General features: G+C 41.2%; 1 protein-coding gene across 1 annotated transcript in view; it reads left to right on the forward strand.

The window, feature by feature from the left end:
• Window positions 1-20,062, forward strand: part of LOC134319112 (uncharacterized) — a 68,470-nt gene that overhangs the window by 8,083 nt on the left and 40,325 nt on the right. The gene's annotated exons all lie outside the window — the stretch shown is intronic.

A 20,062-nucleotide genomic window follows, 5' to 3' on the forward strand; every position in this document is an offset into this window, starting at 1 on the left:
ATTATTTAAAAGCTGCTGAAACTTGGTTGACACCGTCCACAGATGTAATAAGCAAGCTTATTGTTACTCGGGCTCAGAGGCTGCAAAATGTAAAGAAATGCAGTTGGCTATTTGGAGCAAAAAATGCTGATTCCAGTCTTGGCTAATTCTGACTGTGCGTTTCTCCATTAGTCTATAATGTCTATTATAATCTAATACAGCTTATTATAACCAGCAGTTTTTTTTATATAAACCAGATCATTAGTCACACACAGTGTAATCCTTTATCATCACATTTGTGCCTCATAATTTTATTAACAGTTTGACATTTATTATCCTTTCCTGTCCCCGGTATCTGATTTATAGCTGAAGCTTACACAATCCACGTCTAGCCGCACACTTTTCTTTATCTGGCCTCAGTGACTCAGTGCCTCTTTCTGCAAGAGAAACTCCCTGCGGCTGTGTGTAGGTTCGTCTGTGTGTGTGTGTGTGTTCATGTGAGTGTGTCGTCGTTTGTGTGTGTGTTTTTTTACATTAGCGGCATTTAGCAGACACCTTTATCCGAAGTGACTTACACTTATCACGCAATACAATTTAAGCAATTGAGGGCCTTGCTCAGGTGCCAATTAAGGGCCTTGCTCAGGGGCCCAACAGTGGCAACTTGGAGATGGTTGGGCTTGAACTGGCAACCTCATGACTACTAGTCCAGTACCTTAACCACTGAGCTAACACTGCCCCACTGTATTTCTGTGTGTCTGTCTGATTAAGCTCTTTCCTATAATATGTTACGGTACATCATTTGTTTTTGTTTATTAATTTTTTTTTTTTTTTTTTTTTTTTTATATTTTTGTTTACATATTTTCCAATTACCCAGTTGCATTATGCTTTCTCTCCACTGATGCTGATCCCCGCCCTGATTGAGGAGAGTGAGACTGACACACTCCCCTTCTGTCCAACACGTGTGCAGTAGCCGACTGCATCTTTTTTGACCTGCACAAGGCGGATCAGCTTTGTGTACAGAGAGCCACACCCTGATCAGCATTATACCTCGACTTGACTGTGCAGGCGCCATCAATCAGCCAGCAGAGGTCATAATTGCATCAGTTATAAGGAGTTCCTATCTGGCCTCCCGCCCTGTATAAACAACAGCCAATCGTTGTTTATGTAGGCACCCAGCCCAGCCGGATGGCAGAGCTGAGTTTTGAATCGACGAGTTTGAAATGTCAGCTCGGGTGTGCTAGCGTGTTTTGCCTCTGCGCCACCACGGTGCATCATTAGTGACATGTTCCATCACCATTTGTGGGAAAGCTGCCACCTTCCTAGTTCAATATGCGTTTGGTGTACCTGGGACCATACATGCAGCATTTCTTTGGCTCAATCATTGCCATGTTTTTTCATCTGACCATTTTGATTTGCCATTTAGCTTTTTATAAGCTTCTTTTGTGTGTAGAAATGTAGATGAGGGTCAATAAAGACATAAGTGTGGCGTTCAGGAACTCCTGACCTTTAAGGTAAATTGAAATGTTAATTGAGCACCAGGCTCTTCAACTCTTTAAATTGCTGTGGAAACAACTCATTATTAATACTTATGGTTTTGAAACAGGATGTCTAACAGGCTCTATTTCAGGTGTCCGCATACTTTAGACCAAATAGTTGTTTTGTCATAGCCTCTGCTGGTGTAGAGTTAATTGAAGGCTCCGGTGTGTGATTTGTGCGTTCATTTATGCGTGTTGTGCTCCTAGGCAGAGACACTATGATTCACTTTGAGTCATCTCACTCACTTGCTCACTCACTCACTCACTCAACCTACTAATCATTGTGTGTAAAACACCTCTTGAGGGGGGAAACCACAGAATGACCGCAGCTCATGGCTTGCCGTCCGTGGTTACAGTGGGTTTACTTAACAGCACCTTTCTCTCCCGCTCTTTGATCTCGACTCAGTTTTTTGTACTTTGGTATCTCACTGCTTCCTGAGGCTGTGTGACGTTCAGCGGTGGCTATGAACATAGACAGGGTTGCCAGATTGAAATCAACATATATTCGAATTTAAAAGCATTTGCACTAAGCTTACTGTTGGCCGTCTTATACTTATTATGTGCTTATTGTCAGCTTTATTTATATCTGCCGTCCCTGTGCGTGTCCTTGTGACTTAATGTATACTTACCCTTGCTGTCAATCCAGAGTTGCTAAATGGTTTTTCGTTGTTTTGAACAGTGACAATGAAGATCAATCTAAAAGTATCTCATATTGCACCCAAAAGGGTTCATGGGGTTATTCAATAGTTGAACATCATGGAAAACAATTAAAAACGAGTTTACAGGTGCCCAGGTGGCGCAGCGGGATATTCCGCTTGCACACCACCACAGAGTTTCTGAACTCCTGGGTTTGAAACTCGGTGTTGCCACCGGTCAGCTGGGCTCCATCTAATGGGCATAATTGGCAGTGCCTGCAGCAGATACTAATTGGCCACCGTATCTGCAGGGTGGGGGCCGGAATATGTGTGGGTGGGTGGGTCTTCATACGCTGTGTAAGGACCCTGATTGGCGAAAGAGACGCCTGTGCAGAATGCAGGGGCGAGAAGAGGAGGGCTATACACGTGTCGGAAGGGGCGTGTACAGCGACGTGCTCTCATCGGATGCAATCTGGTGTCTCTCGGCAGCGGTAAATCGGGAGGAAAATGGGGAGAAAATGCATAAAAAAAAGAGTTTACATGCTTAAGATTCTAAACTAATTACATGCTAAATAACTGTGTACTTTAGTATAGTTTGTAAGTTTTGTATAATTTACCTAAACATATATTCACAACTTTGAGGGTTTTTCATTAGTTTATTTTTGATTTATTTATTTTTCTTCTATTTTATTTCTGCATTTTCTCCCATTTTCTCCCAATTTAGTGTAGTCAATTTGTCTTCCGCTGCTGGAGGATCCCCGATTGCAGATTGGGTTTATTGCTGCTCACGCCTCCTCCGACCCGCGCGCAGCCCCTAGCGGAACCCTTTTTCACCTATGCACTCTTCGCAGGCCCCTCTCTATCTGCCTATCAGGGTCCTTACACAGCATTTGAAAACCAACCCACATAGTCCGGTCATCCCCCTCTAGCAGAACCATGTCTGCTGCAGGCACTGCCAATAATGCCCGCTAGATGGCACCCAGTCAACCGGTGGCAACATTGAGTTTCAAACCGAGGAGTTCAGAATCCTCCCTCCCTCCAAAAGACTTCTTCTTTTCCCATGTGATCACCAGCAATTTTAATTTGAGCTGTTGGCGCAAGCCGCCTCTCCTCTCTATCACACAGCCGCCTCTAAGCACATGTTTATGTAAAACTTGCTTGAGAACATTAATCCAAAACCCGTAGTAAAATGCAAATGTGTCACTGTCACAGGGACTTGCTTTGGCTTGCTTAACTGTTGATCATTTCAGCAGCTTTTAATTTATGGCAGACCCGTTTTTTTTGTGAGTGGACTTTTTTGTATTCAATCTGCACAAAATCTCTCTCAGCAAAAGGCAGCAGTTGTGTGCTGTCAAACTCTCCCTGTTTACAGTCAGTCAACCATAGCAAAGAATCTTAAGGCCATGTCACGAAGTTACACGCTCTGTCAGAAAGTTATACTTTCTACCCCCCCCCCCCCCCCCCCCCCCCCTCCCCAAAATAAATAAATAAATAATAAATAAACAATTTTAGCAAGTCCTTTAATGGATCTGGCAACCTTTTTCTCTTTATTAGTGGGATCTATGTGCCGGAATTTGCACAGAGGTCACAGAAATTCCATCTGAAAAGTGAGCAGCACTGTGAATCCCAGCAGGGGTGTTTCTAGACTGCTGGTTGCATTTTTTACCAAACATATGGCAATCCATACAAATGATAAACAGTCAGCTCAGCACTGGTTGGCATGGTGGCCCAGTGGGTAGCGCTGTTGCCTTACAGCAAGAAGGGCCTGGGTTTGATTCCCTGCCCAAGCAAAAGTAGTTAAACAGTCAGTGAATAAAGAAAAGACTGAATGAATGAATACTAATATTGCTAAAGGCTTGCTCAAATCAGATTTTTCAGATCTTTTGTATTTAAAAGTTAATGTGCTCTGTCTTTTACAATAATCTGAATGATTTGTGCTTAACCGACTCATGCACAAAATAAAGCCCCACCTGAGATAAATCCGACCGCAGACGTTGGAATCATTTCTACTAGTACACTCACTCACTCACTCACTTTCTTAACCGCTTATCCAATCGCTTATCCGATCAGGGCGGTGCTAGAGCCTATCCCAGCTTTTCAATGGGCGCAAGGCACACAGTAACACCCTGGACGGGGCGCCAGTCCATCGCAGGGCAGACAAACACACACACACACGCATGCATTCACCTATAGGCTGCATGTTTTTGGACTGTGGGAGGAAACCGGAGCTCCCGGAGGAAACCCACGCAGACACGGGGAGAACATGCAAACTCTGCACAGAAAGGACCAGGACCGCCCACCTGGGCATTGAACCCAGGACCTTCTTGCAGTGCTACCCACTTAGCCATCGTGCCCCACTTCCTACTAGTACAGGCAGAACAAATTTGCCTGATGTAATACTGTTATATTTACTTATTTAGTAGTGAAAATACACTGTAAATATTACAGTATCTTACATTATCTTATAAACACTAGTATATAAAAACATATTTCTTAAACTGACAAACAACTGACCCCTGTATGTAGAAATAGGGGTATAAATAAATAAATGTCTGATATAATTCATGTTAACTGCATTTACTTATTGTTTGCATTAAAATGTATATTTTATGTTTTGTTTTACACTGTTTGTTGGTCCTTTTTCTTCTTTACTCTTTATACGTATCCAATGTCCTACTGCACTCAAAGGGCTTGCAGGCTGGGTCCTCCAATGTGGGTATCTGCCAGTTATTTTTACTGGGAGCTTTAACATGTATGGAGGAACATTTTATGATCTCTGTATGTCTGCATTGCTAATGCAAAAAGAAAATACTCAAGGATCCTGCCATAAATGTAACCAATGTGTTCCAATGCTGATGCATCCAACCAAATGCATCCGCTGCTAAAACTTGAACCTGAATTTCTGTGGTGGTGATGGGCTAGTGCATCAGACTGCTGCTTTACACAAGCACCCATTTATTTATTAATTCTGTATCATTTATTATACTGATTCACCTATTCTGATTTAAATATTGAAACAACAAAATGTAAAGTAACATACACCGATCAGCCATTACATTAAAACCACCTCATTTCCACACTCACTGTCCATTTTATCATTATTTATTACAATTACTGACTGTAGTCCATCTGTTTCTCTACATACTTTTTTTTTAGCCTGCTTTTACCCTGTTCTTCAGTGGTCAGGACCCCCAGAGGACCAACACAGAGCAGGAATTATTTTGGTGGTGGATCATTCTCAGCACAGTGGTGTGTTAGTGTGTGTTGTGCTGGTATGAGTGGATCAGACACAGCAGTGCTGCTGGAGTTTTTAAATACCGTGTCCACTCACTGTCCACTCTATTAGACACTCCTACCTAGTTGGTCCACCTTGTAGATGTAAAGTCAGAGACGATCGCTCATCTATTGCTGCTGTTTGAGTTGGTCATCTATGAGATCTTTATCAGTGGTCACAGGATGCTGCCCACGGGGCGCTGTTGGCGGGATATTTTTGGTTGGTGGACTATTCTCAGTCCAGCAGGGAAAGTGAGGTGTTTAAGAACTCCATTAGCATTGCTGCGTCTTATCCACTCATACCAGCACAACACACACTAACACACCACCACCATGTCAGTGTCACTGCAGTGCTGAGAATGATCCACCACCCAAATAATACCTGCTCTGTGGGGGTCCTGACCATGGAAGAACAGCATGAAAGGGGGCTAACAAAGCATGCAGAGAAACAGATGGACTACAGTCAGTAATTGTAGAACTACAAATTGCTTCTATATGGTAAGTGGAGCTGATAAAATGGACAGTGTGTGTAGAAACAAGGAGGTGGTTTTAATGTTATGGCTGATCGATGTATTAAAAATACTTGAATCCATTAGTGGTTTATAATAATAATATGAATAATAATAAAGTAAATATGATAAATATGTAAGGCTGACTCTGATCTGACAGTTTTTGCCTGTGATTACACTGAGGCGCAGCAACATTTGGCTTTAGTGATGCCTCTGACTTTCAGTAAACACATCGCATCAGCTTTCTTCATCCAAGTATTGCTTATCTGGCCACCTTAAAATTTGTAACGTGTGCAAACCCTCCCAGCAATTTTGCCTGATGATCACGCCGAATGAGCAGATCAGACCTTTTCAAGTTCGACTTTCTGCCCCTCAGCTGCATTTTGCTGAAGGCTGATGTTTTAGTAACTGGAGACCTCCCAGTGGAACAGCATAATCAAATAACCTCTCAGCTTCTGATCAGCAGATGCATCAGACGTTCTGGGACTTTTGTCCGCTTTGCATTTTGTGTGTTTTTTTTTTTTTAGGGTTTGTGTTCATGTTTAGTGTCTGAGTTGGTGTAATTTCTCCTGTTTAATCTAATTTTACGTTAGAGCTCTAAACTGACAAAATAACCCGTAGGCTGTTTGAGAGGGTTTGGCTCTCTCTTCAGTCTCTTTTCATTTGATATGTCTTGAAAGTGTTCTACCTTAAGGGAATCGTGTCATGCAGCAGGATTTCAGAGTAACTTAAGCCAAAAATGAAAGCTTTTACGATGTACTTGGCACATGTTGCAGACCTTACTTTGTCGTGCAGGTTTCTTTGGTCCAACTTCACGATTTGACGAAATGCCTTTTATCCGGGGACTTTACTGTAGCTTGTCTTTGTGTACATGCTATAAGATCCTTTAAGTTGAAAATTAATTAAGCTTAAGTTCTGTAAAACCACTACTGAGCTTCTTGAATAAACAAATCCACATATATACTGTACATACATATCCAGACCAGACCATTTATTATGTTAATCTATCTCTCTCTCTCTATATACGTATATTATAACACTATGACCACTGACAGGTGAAGTGATTATCTCTTCATAATGGCATCTGTTAGTGGGTGGAATATACAGTGTATCACAAAAGTGAGTACACCCCTCACATTTCTGCAGATATTTAAGTATATCTTTTCATGGGACAACACTGACAAAATGACACTTTGACACAATGAAAAGTAGTCTGTGTGCAGCTTATATAACAGTGTAAATTTATTCTTCCCTCAAAATAACTCAATATACAGCCATTAATGTCTAAACCACCGGCAACAAAAGTGAGTACACCCCTAAGAGACTACACCCCTAAATGTCCAAATTGAGCACTGCTTGTCATTTTCCCTCCAAAATGTCATGTGATTTGTAAGTGTTACTAGGTCTCAGGTGTGCATAGGGAGCAGGTGTGTTCAATTTAGTAGTGAGAGCTTCACACTCTCTCATACTGGTCACTGAAAGTTCCAACATGGCACCTCATGGCAAAGAACTCTCTGAGGATCTTAAAAGACGAATTGTTGCGCTACATGAAGATGGCCAAGGCTACAAGAAGATTGCCAACACCCTGAAACTGAGCTGCAGCACAGTGGCCAAGATCATCCAGCGTTTTAAAAGAGCAGGGTCCACTCAGAACAGACCTCGCGTTGGTCGTCCAAAGAAGCTGAGTGCACGTGCTCAGCGTCACATCCAACTGCTGTCTTTGAAAGATAGGCGCAGGAGTGCTGTCAGCATTGCTGCAGAGATTGAAATGGTGGGGGGTCAGCCTGTCAGTGCTCAGACCATACGCCGCACACTACATCAAATTGGTCTGCATGGCTGTCACCCCAGAAGGAAGCCTCTTCTGAAGTCTCTACACAAGAAAGCCCGCAAACAGTTTGCTGAAGACATGTCAACAAAGGACATGGATTACTGGAACCATGTCCTATGGTCTGATGAGACCAAGATTAATTTGTTTGGTTCAGATGGTCTCAAGCATGTGTGGCGGCAATCAGGTGAGGAGTACAAAGATAAGTGTGTCATGCCTACAGTCAAGCATGGTGGTGGGAATGCCATGGTCTGGGGCTGCATGAGTGCAGCAGGTGTTGGGGAGTTACATTTCATTGAGGGACACATGAACTCCAATATGTACTGTGAAATACTGAAGCAGAGCATGATCCCCTCCCTCCGGAAACTGGGTCGCAGGGCAGTGTTCCAGCATGATAATGACCCCAAACACACCTCTAAGACGACCACTGCTTTATTGAAGAGGCTGAGGGTAAAGGTGATGGACTGGCCAAGCATGTCTCCAGACCTAAACCCAATAGAACATCTTTAGGGCATCCTCAAGCGGAAGGTGGAGGAGCGCAAAGTCTCGAATATCCACCAGCTCCGTGATGTCGTCATGGAGGAGTGGAAAAGCATTCCAGTGGCAACCTGTGAAGCTCTGGTAAACTCCATGCCCAGGAGAGTTAAGGCAGTTCTGGGAAATAATGGTGGCCACACAAAATATTGACACTTCAGGAACTTTCACTAAGGGGTGTACTCACTTTTGTTGCCAGTGGTTTAGACATTAATGGCTGTATATTGAGTTATTTTGAGGGAAGAATAAATTTACACTGTTATATAAGCTGCACACAGACTACTTTTCATTGTGTCAAAGTGTCATTTTGTCAGTGTTGTCCCATGAAAAGATATACTTAAATATCTGCAGAAATGTGAGGGGTGTACTCACTTTTGTGATACACTGTATATGAGGCAGCAAGTGAACATTTTATCCTCAAAGTTGATGTTAGAAGCAGGAAAAATGGGCGAACGTAGGAACAGTGGTAAACCGGCGACAGGGTCATGGGCGGCCGAGGCTCATTGATGCACGTATGGGAGTGAAGGCTGGCCCGTGTGGTCCGATCCAAGAGACGAGCTACTGTAGCTCAAATTGCTGAAGAAGTTCATGCTGGTTCTGATAGAAAGATGTCAGAATACACAGTGCATCACAGTTTGTTGTGTATGGGGCAGCAAAAGGGGGACCAACACAATATTAGCAAGGTGGTCATAATGTTATGCTGCTATATTAAATATGATTTTGATCCAGTTTGCTGTTTCATGAAGAAATGTATGGAACATCTTCACAACTTGCCCGTTTTAGGTCCACACCCCAAATATGGTGTTGCTGGGTTATCAGCCCAACCACCTGACCAATCAAGCTATACATTTACAATATGAGTTAATGCACTATTTTGCCAAATGTATGTGGACATTCAGCCATGAACTTAATATGTGTGCTTCCTCTCAAGGTTTGAGTTTTCCTTGTTTCTGTCTCTCTCAGTGTACTCGGGCGACACGGTGGCTAAGTGGGCAGCACTGTCGCCTCACAGCAAGAGAGTCCTGGGTTCGACCCCAGGGCAGCACTGTCGCCTCACAGCAAGAGAGTCCTGGGTTCGACCCCACCCCAGGTGGGGTGGACCGGGTCCTTTCTGTGTGGAGTTTGCATGTGTGTCTGTGCAGGTTTACTCCGGGTGCTCTGGTTTCCTCCCACAGTCCAAAGACATACAAGTGAGGTGAATTGGAGATACTAAATTGTCCATGACTGTGTTTGATATAACCTTGTGTGAACTGATTAACCTTGTGTAACGAGTAACTACTGTTCCTGTCATGAATGTAACCAAAGTGTAAAACATGACGTTAAAATTCTAATAAACAAACAAACAAACTAACTCTCCGTGTACTCATAAGGAGTTTTTGGAACTGGACTCTGGTTTTCGTGAAATTAGAAGCATATGATTTATTGAATACATTTTTTGTAGCAACTGGTATGACTCTTAAACACGAATTAGGAGGGGTGTCTACAGTTTTTGGCTAAATGGTGTAAAGCCAGTGTTCACACATTTACTTTTTCTTTCCCTTCATTATTTTAACTATGTTAACCTTGCAAACACACCTAATTGCATCCCAAATATAAAAGTCTCCACACTGAGCCTTTAAGAAGGTGTGTGTTTGGATAAAACCTCCTAAACCTGCTCACTGTTGCAGTTCTAAATCATAATAAACAAAAAGTCAGCTAAACAGCTAAATTACAGACCAGGCTGTGAGTCATTAGTGCAGACCTGCTGACAGTAATAACTGATGGATGGGAGAGGATCAGAAACACACGACTGACTCCAGATCAGACCTGAATCAGAGTCCTAAATTACGGAAGATGATGGAGACTTAAGTCGGGAAGTCAGCATGAGGATTATCCTGCTCAGCATTTCACCATTCAGATATATCATTCATGACCAAACGTTTATGGACACCCACTATCTGAGCACTGTATCTTGCATGGATTCTACAGCAGTCTCCACTCTTCTGTTAAGAATGTATGCTAGATTTTAAAATATGACTGTAGAGACTCACCACATCTGTCCATAAAAGCATGACTGAGGTTGGGCACTGATGTTGGACATTAAGCTCACTTCATGTCATTCCAAATATGTAAGATTTTAGGGTTCTGTCCAGAGTCTTCCACACTTGCTTTGTACATACTGAAAGGGAAATGAACCTGATGCTAACATGAAAGCAGAATAGTCTGGAATATTTCTATGCTAAAGCATTTAATTTTCATTCATGGGAACTAACAGAATGAAACAGACAGTTCACAGTTAAATGGCATCTTGCTGCACACTAGCTGATGTTTGGTGTTGCACATGGTGATCTTAGGATTGTGGAGCAAATCCTGACAAAGCAAACTCAGTCCATAAAGCTTCTCAAGCTTCAAAACTTTAAATTAAGGGTTATAACAGACGACAGACTGTTCTGTTCTGTAAACAGTTCTGTAAGATTGTGAGGATCATAACTTAGAAATGTGGAGAGTTGGCTTTCTATGAAATTGCTGAGCTTTTCTGTATGACCTTTTCTCCAACCAACTGTAGTAACATACAACATTTAGTTATATTTACAATTACAAAAATTTTACTTATGTGGTGGAAAAACCCTTAATGAAATACCTCAGAGACTGGATTGTGAGTAGAAAGGAGGATCACATTCACACTTGTAAAAGTAGTTTTATTTAAAAACACTATGTATTTACTCAAATTTAAGTTTGTATAAAAAAAAAAACTGTATGCTGGCCGCTCAGGTGGTGCAGCGGTAAAATAGACTAGCACACCAATAAAACTAGCACACCAGAGCTGGGTTTTCGAATACATCGTATTGAAGCTCAGCTCTGCCATCCAGCTGGGCTGGGCGGCTGCATGAACAACGATTGGCTGTTGTTCATAGGGTTAGGGGCCAAGTACGACCTCTGCTGGCTGATTGATGGTGCCTGCACAGGGCTGAGGAATAGTGCTGACCAGGGTGTGGCTCTCCGTGCACAGTGCTAATCGGTATATATGAACTCGACTTGTGCAGGTGAAAAATGCAGTCTGTACTGAGCACGTGTTGGAGGGGGCGTGTGTTAGATGAGAAACGTCCTCAGTCAGCGGTGGAGGGTTAAACCAGTGGAGGATGCAATCAGGGTAATTGGACACGACTAAATTAGAGGAGAAAATTGGGGGGAAAGGTTGGAGAAAAATAGAAAATTTAAAAAAAAAAAACTGTTGCCACATTTCTTTTTTGTTTACAGTAGCTAGCGACAAAGCTTTTTTATTCCTTTCTTATGTAGATCCACAAAACAGAACAGTGACACAGAGCACAACACAACATTTAGAAATGCTGTTTGGTAACTGAGTTACATAATAGAGCTGCAGTACATTGTAAATTATGCAAGCAGATACATTTAAGATGGTCTGTTTTGAAGATATAAAACACAGTCAGACAGAAAGTTAAACAGTTCAATAATCTGGTTATGACAAGAGTCTCAGAAATATGGAGGTTGTTAAGATCTCCACTGAGACCAGAGAAACAGTGACAGTTTACGTTGAATGAGTTTTTGCAAGAAGGAAAAACACTTTAGTTTATTCACATATGATCTCAGGGTGCGAGTTGCCACCCATAAAGAGATGTTTGAAAGGCAGTCAGATGTCACAACACTTTTTTGTATGTGTGGTAGAAGTTCAGTCACTGTTGTACTTATTATTACCAGGTGTTTGAAGACGTATTTCTAGAGCATCGCCATGCAACTTAAATAAAATTCATCAAATTCATGACTTTATGCCGCTCAGGTGGCGCAGCGGTGAGAGCTGAGATCTCGAATACATTGTATCGAATCTTGGCTCTGCCTGCCGGCTGAGGATGAGCAGCCACATGAACAACGATTGGCCTGTTGTTCAGGGGTGGGATTAAGCCAGATGGGGACTCTCTCTCAGACTAGTGCGATTACGACTTCTACTGGCTGGTTGGTGGCGCCTGCACGAAGATGGGAAAGGAGTGCGGTAGAGGGTGTGGCTCTCCGTACACAGCGCTGTACTGCACTGCACTCGTCAAGTGTAGGTGATAAGATGTTCGATTGCTGTGCACGTGTCGGAGGGGGCGTGGTGCAGTCTTGTCCTTCCCAATCAGGAGCAGGGACCAGCATTAGCGAGAGGATGATTGACGGCCAGAAATTGGATGTGCTAATGTGGGAGAAAAAAGGGGGAAAAAAATCATTACTCCACACACCTCTGCTTAACCACTCTGAATCACCCTCCATATTTTTTTGTTGTTTTTTTAGTTCTTGTTGGCTTTTGAACACAGCTTCTAGACAAAAACCTGCATACGACCTTCTGATTATTGTTGTTCTTGATCAAGCCTTGTTTTTTCATGTCTCGAATTCTCTGACTTTTTAGTTGGCTTTTTCAGGCTTTGAGAAGTGTACATTTTATAAGACGTCATCCTTTTGTGTACATTATTACCCTAATTGGATTATTACCTTTGGATTGTGTTCGTTTTCTTGCTTTACCAACTAAAGATTAATTATCCTTCAAAAGCTGTACGACGTACCATTCTGGGCTTGGCTTGCTTTTTGCTCAGATAAAAAGCAGCTTAACACAAATGATGAATGAATATGTCCTTCTAAACATAATCAAATATATTATTTAAAAAATAACCCAACCAGTTGATAGTGTTACTTACATAAGAGACTGCTCCCCTGATGTATTGTGGTTTATGTCGGGCTGTTTAAACTTTGTGATGATTTAGAATGCCTTTATTTGTCATGTATACATATACAGGTATACAGTACAATGCATATCCCAGCTTGTTTGGAAGCCGGGGTCAGAGCACAGGGTCAGACATTGTACGGCGCCCCTGGAGCAGAGAGGGTTAAAGGTCTTGCTCAAGGGCCCAACAGTGACTGTATTGAACTGGGATTCGAACTCTCAACCTTTTAGTTGATAGCACAAAGCTCTACCCACTAGATTTCAGCCTGTCTGAACTAATTTGTGCAGATGTTCACTCATTGACTTTCTCTGTCACTCTGGAATGACTGAGGTTAGAGAATGCCCACAAGTCAAAGTCCTGTTACCTAACCAGCTCTAATGATAGGATATTTTCAGATGCTAAAAACAGAAAAATGAGTGAAGGAAAACAAGTATAATAAGTATAAGTATAACCGTTTTTGTTGAGATATTTTGTAAAATGCAATATAGAATCTGTGATTTTGAACTGCATTCACTGACCAACTCAAAAATAAAGACAGAGGCATGTTGATCAGTGTATTACATCATGTTTGTTTGTAAATTACTCTTTTTAGTTGTTCGGGAACTGAGGATACTAATTAATAATAATAATTTATTTTTGGAAGTAAAATTCCTGCCCATTCTTGTTTGACATAAGACATAAGAAGCTGCTCAACAGTTTGTAGTTGCTGCTGTCTGATTCTTTATATAAGAATTTATATTTTTAAAAAAGGCTTTATATAAGAAAGTGTGTCTCTTACACACTCTTTTATACAGTTGATTAAAAAATATTAAGACTTTTTGTATTTGTGCACTTGTGGATTTAATTTTTATTGAATATAATAAAGCAATAGGCCACGAGAGACCATGCGTTACTGCGATTTTATCACGGGGAAGGACGTTTTGGCACGACGCTTTTATAAAACGGCGGTGAACATAAAATATAATAAAATACAACAATGTTTAATTTTTAAATGTTTTTATTTACAAAAACCCTTACAAAAAGCATTCTTCCGCGAAATCAGGTAGTCCGTTAACAGTGTTGCTAGGCGAACATAACATTCGCAATAAACATTCCTCCACAAACACTATTACACTGTTTTCTGGACTAATGATTAGGATTACTGTTTATATTAATCTGGACATTTCCATGTATAGTACATGACTTAAAATAGTGTTTAACCAATTTTGTACTTTTTCTTTTCAGTGGCGTATTAATATGGAATGATGTGAGGTGGTCGTAGATGTGCGTATATCGGGGATTTTACAACGGCTTCGAACACGGCTCAGCCAATCAGATTTTAGGATCGGAACTATCTGTTTTATAATTGCCATTTTACCCATTAATAGATGGTTATTGAAACACCCAAATTCTCTTACACTTATCGTGTTAAAACACAGGTTAAATTACTAATCTGGACTTGGCTACATTATGATAAGAGCATATAAAATGTGCAAGCATTTGATTCAAAAGGGCATTAAACTGTTATTAAACTGTACATTTATATCACAGCTTTGATAAATACTGTTTATACATGGCAACAACAGTTCTGGAATATTTAATAAATAGATATTATTCTAAACATTAACACTTGTTAGATTACAGAACGCAGATGTCAGAACATATATGTAAGTAAAAGTGAAGGTGCTGTATTGTTTGAGAATGTTATCTTAGATACTGTAGCTTAAAAGCTTTTTAATCACTAAACTAAATATACTTCAGGTGGGAAAGCATTACCAATGTTATCAGAGAACTTACTGAACTCTACGCTGAGAGTCAAATACAACACAGTTGTCTAGGCTATTCAGTTAGAATTAAGAAATGTAATAGATGTGGGTACAAAATAATTGTTAAACCGATTGAACCTTTACTTTGGCCTTCTAAATCGCCTTAGAAGGAAGCTGGTACTCTGAGAACAGAACAGGATCAGAAACAATTTTCTTGCCAACCTTGTGACCGACTGCTAATAAACTGCCCTCTTGAGAAGGTGAGAAGTGCTGATTACTACCAGTGATTTCCCAGGCATTTTACAACGAAGGTCAGTTTGTTCATTAGCTGTGTTAAAAGATTACCAAACCAAACTGAGATCATATCATAAAATAATCTCCAATTTAGCTTTACAAAGCAAGATCATAAACTTCTGATTTATTCAGAACCATAATTGACATACACCGATCAGCCATAACATTAAAACCACCTCCTTGTTTCTACACTCACTGTCCATTTTATCAGCTCCACTTACCATATAGAAGCACTTTAGTTCTACAATTACTGACTGTAGTCCATCTGTTTATCTGCATGCTTTGTTAGCCCCCTTTCATGCTGTTCTTCAATGGTCAGGACCCCCACAGGACCAGCAGGTATTATTTAGGTGGTGGATCATTCTCAGCACTACAGTGACACTGACATGGTGGTGGTGTGTTAGTGTGTGTTGTGCTGGTATGAGTGGATCAGACACAGCAGTGCTGCTGGAGTTTTTATACTGTGTCCACTCACTGTCCACTCTATTAGACACTAGTTGGTCCACCTTGTAGATGTAAAGTCAGAGACGATCGCTCATCTATTGCTGCTGTTTGAGTTGGTCATCTTCTAGACCTTCATCAGTGGTCACAGGACGCTGCCTACGGGGCGCTGTTGGCTGGATATTTTTGGTTGGTGGACTATTCTCAGTCCAGCAGGGACAGTGAGGTGTTTAAAAACTCCATCAGCGCTGCTGTGTCTGATCCACTCATACCAGCACAACACACACTAACACACCACCACCATGTCAGTGTCACTGCAGTGCTGAGAATGATCCACCACCTAAATAACACCTGCTGGTCCTGTGGGGGTCCTGACCATTGAAGAACAACATGAAAGGGGGCTAAAAAGGCATGCAGAGAAACAGATTGACTACAGTCAGTAATTGTAGAAACAAGGAGGTGGTTTTAATGTTATAGCTGATCGGTGTAAGTTCACTGTATGTATCGGCACCTTCAGCTTTACCAAACAGTTTAACAATCAAGGACTTAACAATATAACTTGTTTGACTTGCAGTATGTACTTTGGTTAGACTTGGCCAGTCAATGATTGTGATATGTTTATATAATGGTCATACTTTCATGCAAATTTCCTCAAACAACTAAACTTCTTTACTTCCTTTATTCCACTTATGCAAGAGACAATCTCGAGCATGAACTACAACCCAAGACCCAATAATGGACAGGCTACAATTATTTGCAAATCAGTAAATCTGATACAATAAAATTGTAAATATTTCTTTGCAGTTTTCCATTAAGAACCTGTAAAGGTACCAAACGCTGGTTCCTGTTTTATTTGCATTTTTACCTACTGTCCCAACTTACTTGGTATTTGATCTAATCAAGCTCCATTAACAGCTGAAACTGAGCTGAAGTCAGTGTTGTCATAACAGTAACATAAAAATCTGTTACTGGACATAATACACACAGAGGACATACTGTATGATGTTGCACAGTGCGACACAGATCAGAATCTGACTAGATTAGCCAGAAAAGCTCCACCACTTATCAGACTCGGTCTGTTATCAGATATCAGACGCCAATGCAAATTTTAGTCTGTTACTTTTTAGAGAATGGGCTCGCCCACGCAAAATCAACTTCATGGCATTGTCATTCTTCCAAATCACCCCACAAACTCAAACAACTGCTAACAATGAATACAGAATAGAGTATCCAACAGGTTTGTGGTTCAACAGCACTGTGTACACACCAGTACGAGAACTGTAATTACTTTACACTTGCCAGGTTTTTGTTGTAGCACAGTTTTGTTTTCTTACACCTGACTGACAGCCAGGAAATTCACAAATCTTAATACAGAAGAAATTATGAATGTAATTATCACATATACATTCTGACCAGCACAAGCAATGTCCTTTCTCCTCAAGTTCTTTGTAGTTGATATTGGTGTTCCACTATATTGTACACTATATCAGCCGTAACATTAAAACCACCTTCTTGTTGTCCATTTTATCAGCTCCACTTACCATATAGAAGCACTTCGTAGTGCTACAATTACTGACTGTAGTCCATCTGTTTCTCTGCATGCTTTGTTAGCCCCCTTTCCTGCTGTTCTTCAATGGTCAGGACCCCCACAGGACCACCACAGAGCAGGTATTATTTGAGTGGTGGATCATTCTCAGCACTGCAGTGACACTAACATGGTGGTGGTGTGTTAGTGTGTGTTGTGCTGATATGAGTGGATCAGACACAGCAATGCTGATGGAGTTTTTAAACACATCACTGTCATTGCTGGACTGAGCATAGTCCACCAACCAAAACATCCAGCCAACAGCACCCCATGGTAATCGTCCTGTGACCTCTGATGAAGGTCTAGAAGATGACCAACTTAAACAGCAGCAATAGATGAGCGATCGTCTCTGACTTTACATCTACGAGGTGGACCAACTAGGTAGGAGTGTCTAATAGAGTGGACAGTGAGTGGACACGGTATTTAAAAACTCCAGCAGCGCTGCTGTGTCTGATCCACTCATACCAGCACAACACACACTAACACACCACCACCATGTCAGTGTCACTGCAGTGCTGAGAATGATCCACCACCCAAATAATACCTGCTCTGTGGTGGTCCTGTGTAGTGGTCCTGATAAAATGGACAGTGTGTGTAGAAACACGGAGGTGGTTTTAATGTTATGGCTGATCAGTGTATATCATACACCAGTGAAGAGAGAGTAAATTTAGTGTTCATTTTAATACCTCAGACAGTAACCTTCCAGCAGCACGGACTGCTCTGACAAACAGCTTATAGATGTCATCAGCTTCAAACTAGAAAGTTCTTAGAAGGTAAATTAGCACTTACACTGTAATATTTACAATGATAGTCTAATATTAGCATAACATGTTTTAATGGTGGATATAGTAATTAAACACCAGTGTTGTGTTGATCTTGACTACACATTCCTGCTTTTACATAATGAACTAAAAGTGAATATGCTGCGGTCATCAGTTGCTGTAGATCAGCTAATATTCAAAAAGCTCCACGTCTTCATTTATTGAAAAAAAGAAGTTTTCCAACACTTACACATTTCATTTGTTCTTGATTTTTACCTTTACTACCTCAGTCAGGCTTATTTTTCTCAGGCAGAGCTGAGACTCGATACGATGTATTCGAGATCCCAGCTCTGGTGTTTTAGCGTGTGTGTTACCGCTGCGCCACCTGAGCGGCCTATAATTTTAAAGATTTGAATTATTACTTAATATATTCGAAGACATATATAAATAGGATTGTGGTACATGTAAAACCATTGTTCTGTATTTCTAATTCTTAGTGTAACTGAAACTTCATGCAATTCTTTGACTTTTTTTTGAATACACTAATCTTTAATCAGTGATGTAAATGCTGTATGTTATTATCAGTTAATACTGTGACAGTAAACCTGTTACTCTGCCGCATTCTAAAATGCTTATTTGATGTCTACCTTGTTGTTAACATCAGATTTTAGTCAGATGAACCTGATCGCTCCATTTCTGGCCTTTGTGTTTAGTTGATGATATCTTCTTCACTTGCCCTGGTGAAAAGTTCTCAGGAAGTCTATGTAAAAAAAACACCCAGCCCCCTCTCCCCAAGCTGTGGGTCATGTGAAGTGTTTTGTGCTGATTGAGCTGATCTGAAAGCAGGAGCACCTGCACATCCTTCAGGAAGAATGATGGAAAGTGGAAAGGGGTGCAGTAACCAAAGCTTTGATGTTACAGATGGACTGCAGATAAGAGATTATAGGAGATATGTTCAGACAGCTTCCTTTTTGTATGCATGTTAACCTGGACTGTTAGGATTAGGCCTTTGAAAGAAGCCTCATCTCAAAGTACTTTACAAAAATTATTAACCATGATAATAAATCTACATTTAATAATAATTAGTTCCAGTCAGGATTTTATGTACACTTGTAAGGGGCATGTACACCGATCAGCCATAACATTAAACCCACCTCCTTGTTTCTACACTCACTGTCCATTTAATCAGCTCCACTTACCATATAGAAGTACTTTGTAGTTCTACAATTACTGACTGTAGTCCATTTGTTTCTCTACATACCTTTTTAGCCAGCTTTCACCCTGTTCTTCCATGATCAGGACCCCCACAGGACCACCACAGAGTAGGTATTATTTAGGTGGTGGATCATTCTCAGCACTGCAGTGACAATGACATGGTGGTGGTGTGTTAGTGTGTGTTGTGCTGGTATGAGTGGATCAGACACAGCAGCGCTGATGGAGTTCTTAAATACCGTGTCCACTCACTGTCCACTATATTAGACACTCCTACCTAGTTGGTCCACTTCGTAGATGTAAAGTCAGAGACGATCGCTCATCTATTGAGCTGGTCATCTTTGAGATCTTCATCAGTGGTCACAGGACGCTGCCCACAGGGCGCTGTTGGCTGAATATTTTTGGTTGGTAGACTATTCTCAGTCCAGCAGTGACAGTGTGGTGTTTAAAAACTCCAGCAGCGCTGCTGTGTCTGATCCACTCATACCAGCACAGCACACACTTACACACCACCACCATGTCAGTGTCACTGCAGTGCAGAGAATGATCCACCACCCAAATAATACCTGCTCTGTGGTGGTCCCGTGGGGGTGGATGCACTACAGTCAGTAATTGTAGAACTACAAAGTGCTTCTATATGGTAAGTGGAGCTGATAAAATGGACAGTGAATGAAGAAACAAGGAGGTGGTTTTAATGTTATGGCTGATCAGTGTATGTTATGCCAGTCTTGGAATTTTTACTGCCCAAATGTTCCCTTTGTACAGAAACACTGCATGTTCAGAGCCAAGGAATAATGCTGAATTTACTCTTTTTCCTAATAGTCTTAACCAAGTTTAGTTTAATCTCACTTTCCCAGAGTTCCTGTGTGTAAATGCCAGTGGGATCAATGCTAGGAGAACAATGTTTCTGTTGATGGTGTGTGTCAGAGGAAGTAAAGGTTTACTTTAACTGCTGCGCTGTGTTTAACTGGAGACTTTCCAGCACTGATTAAGTCTCTTTACTGGAACTCCTGTCTAGTAAATCAGAAAGTGAAAGGGACTTT

The sequence above is a fragment of the Trichomycterus rosablanca genome, chromosome 8 (assembly GCF_030014385.1).
Source record: "Trichomycterus rosablanca isolate fTriRos1 chromosome 8, fTriRos1.hap1, whole genome shotgun sequence".
Lineage (NCBI taxonomy): Eukaryota > Metazoa > Chordata > Actinopteri > Siluriformes > Trichomycteridae > Trichomycterus > Trichomycterus rosablanca.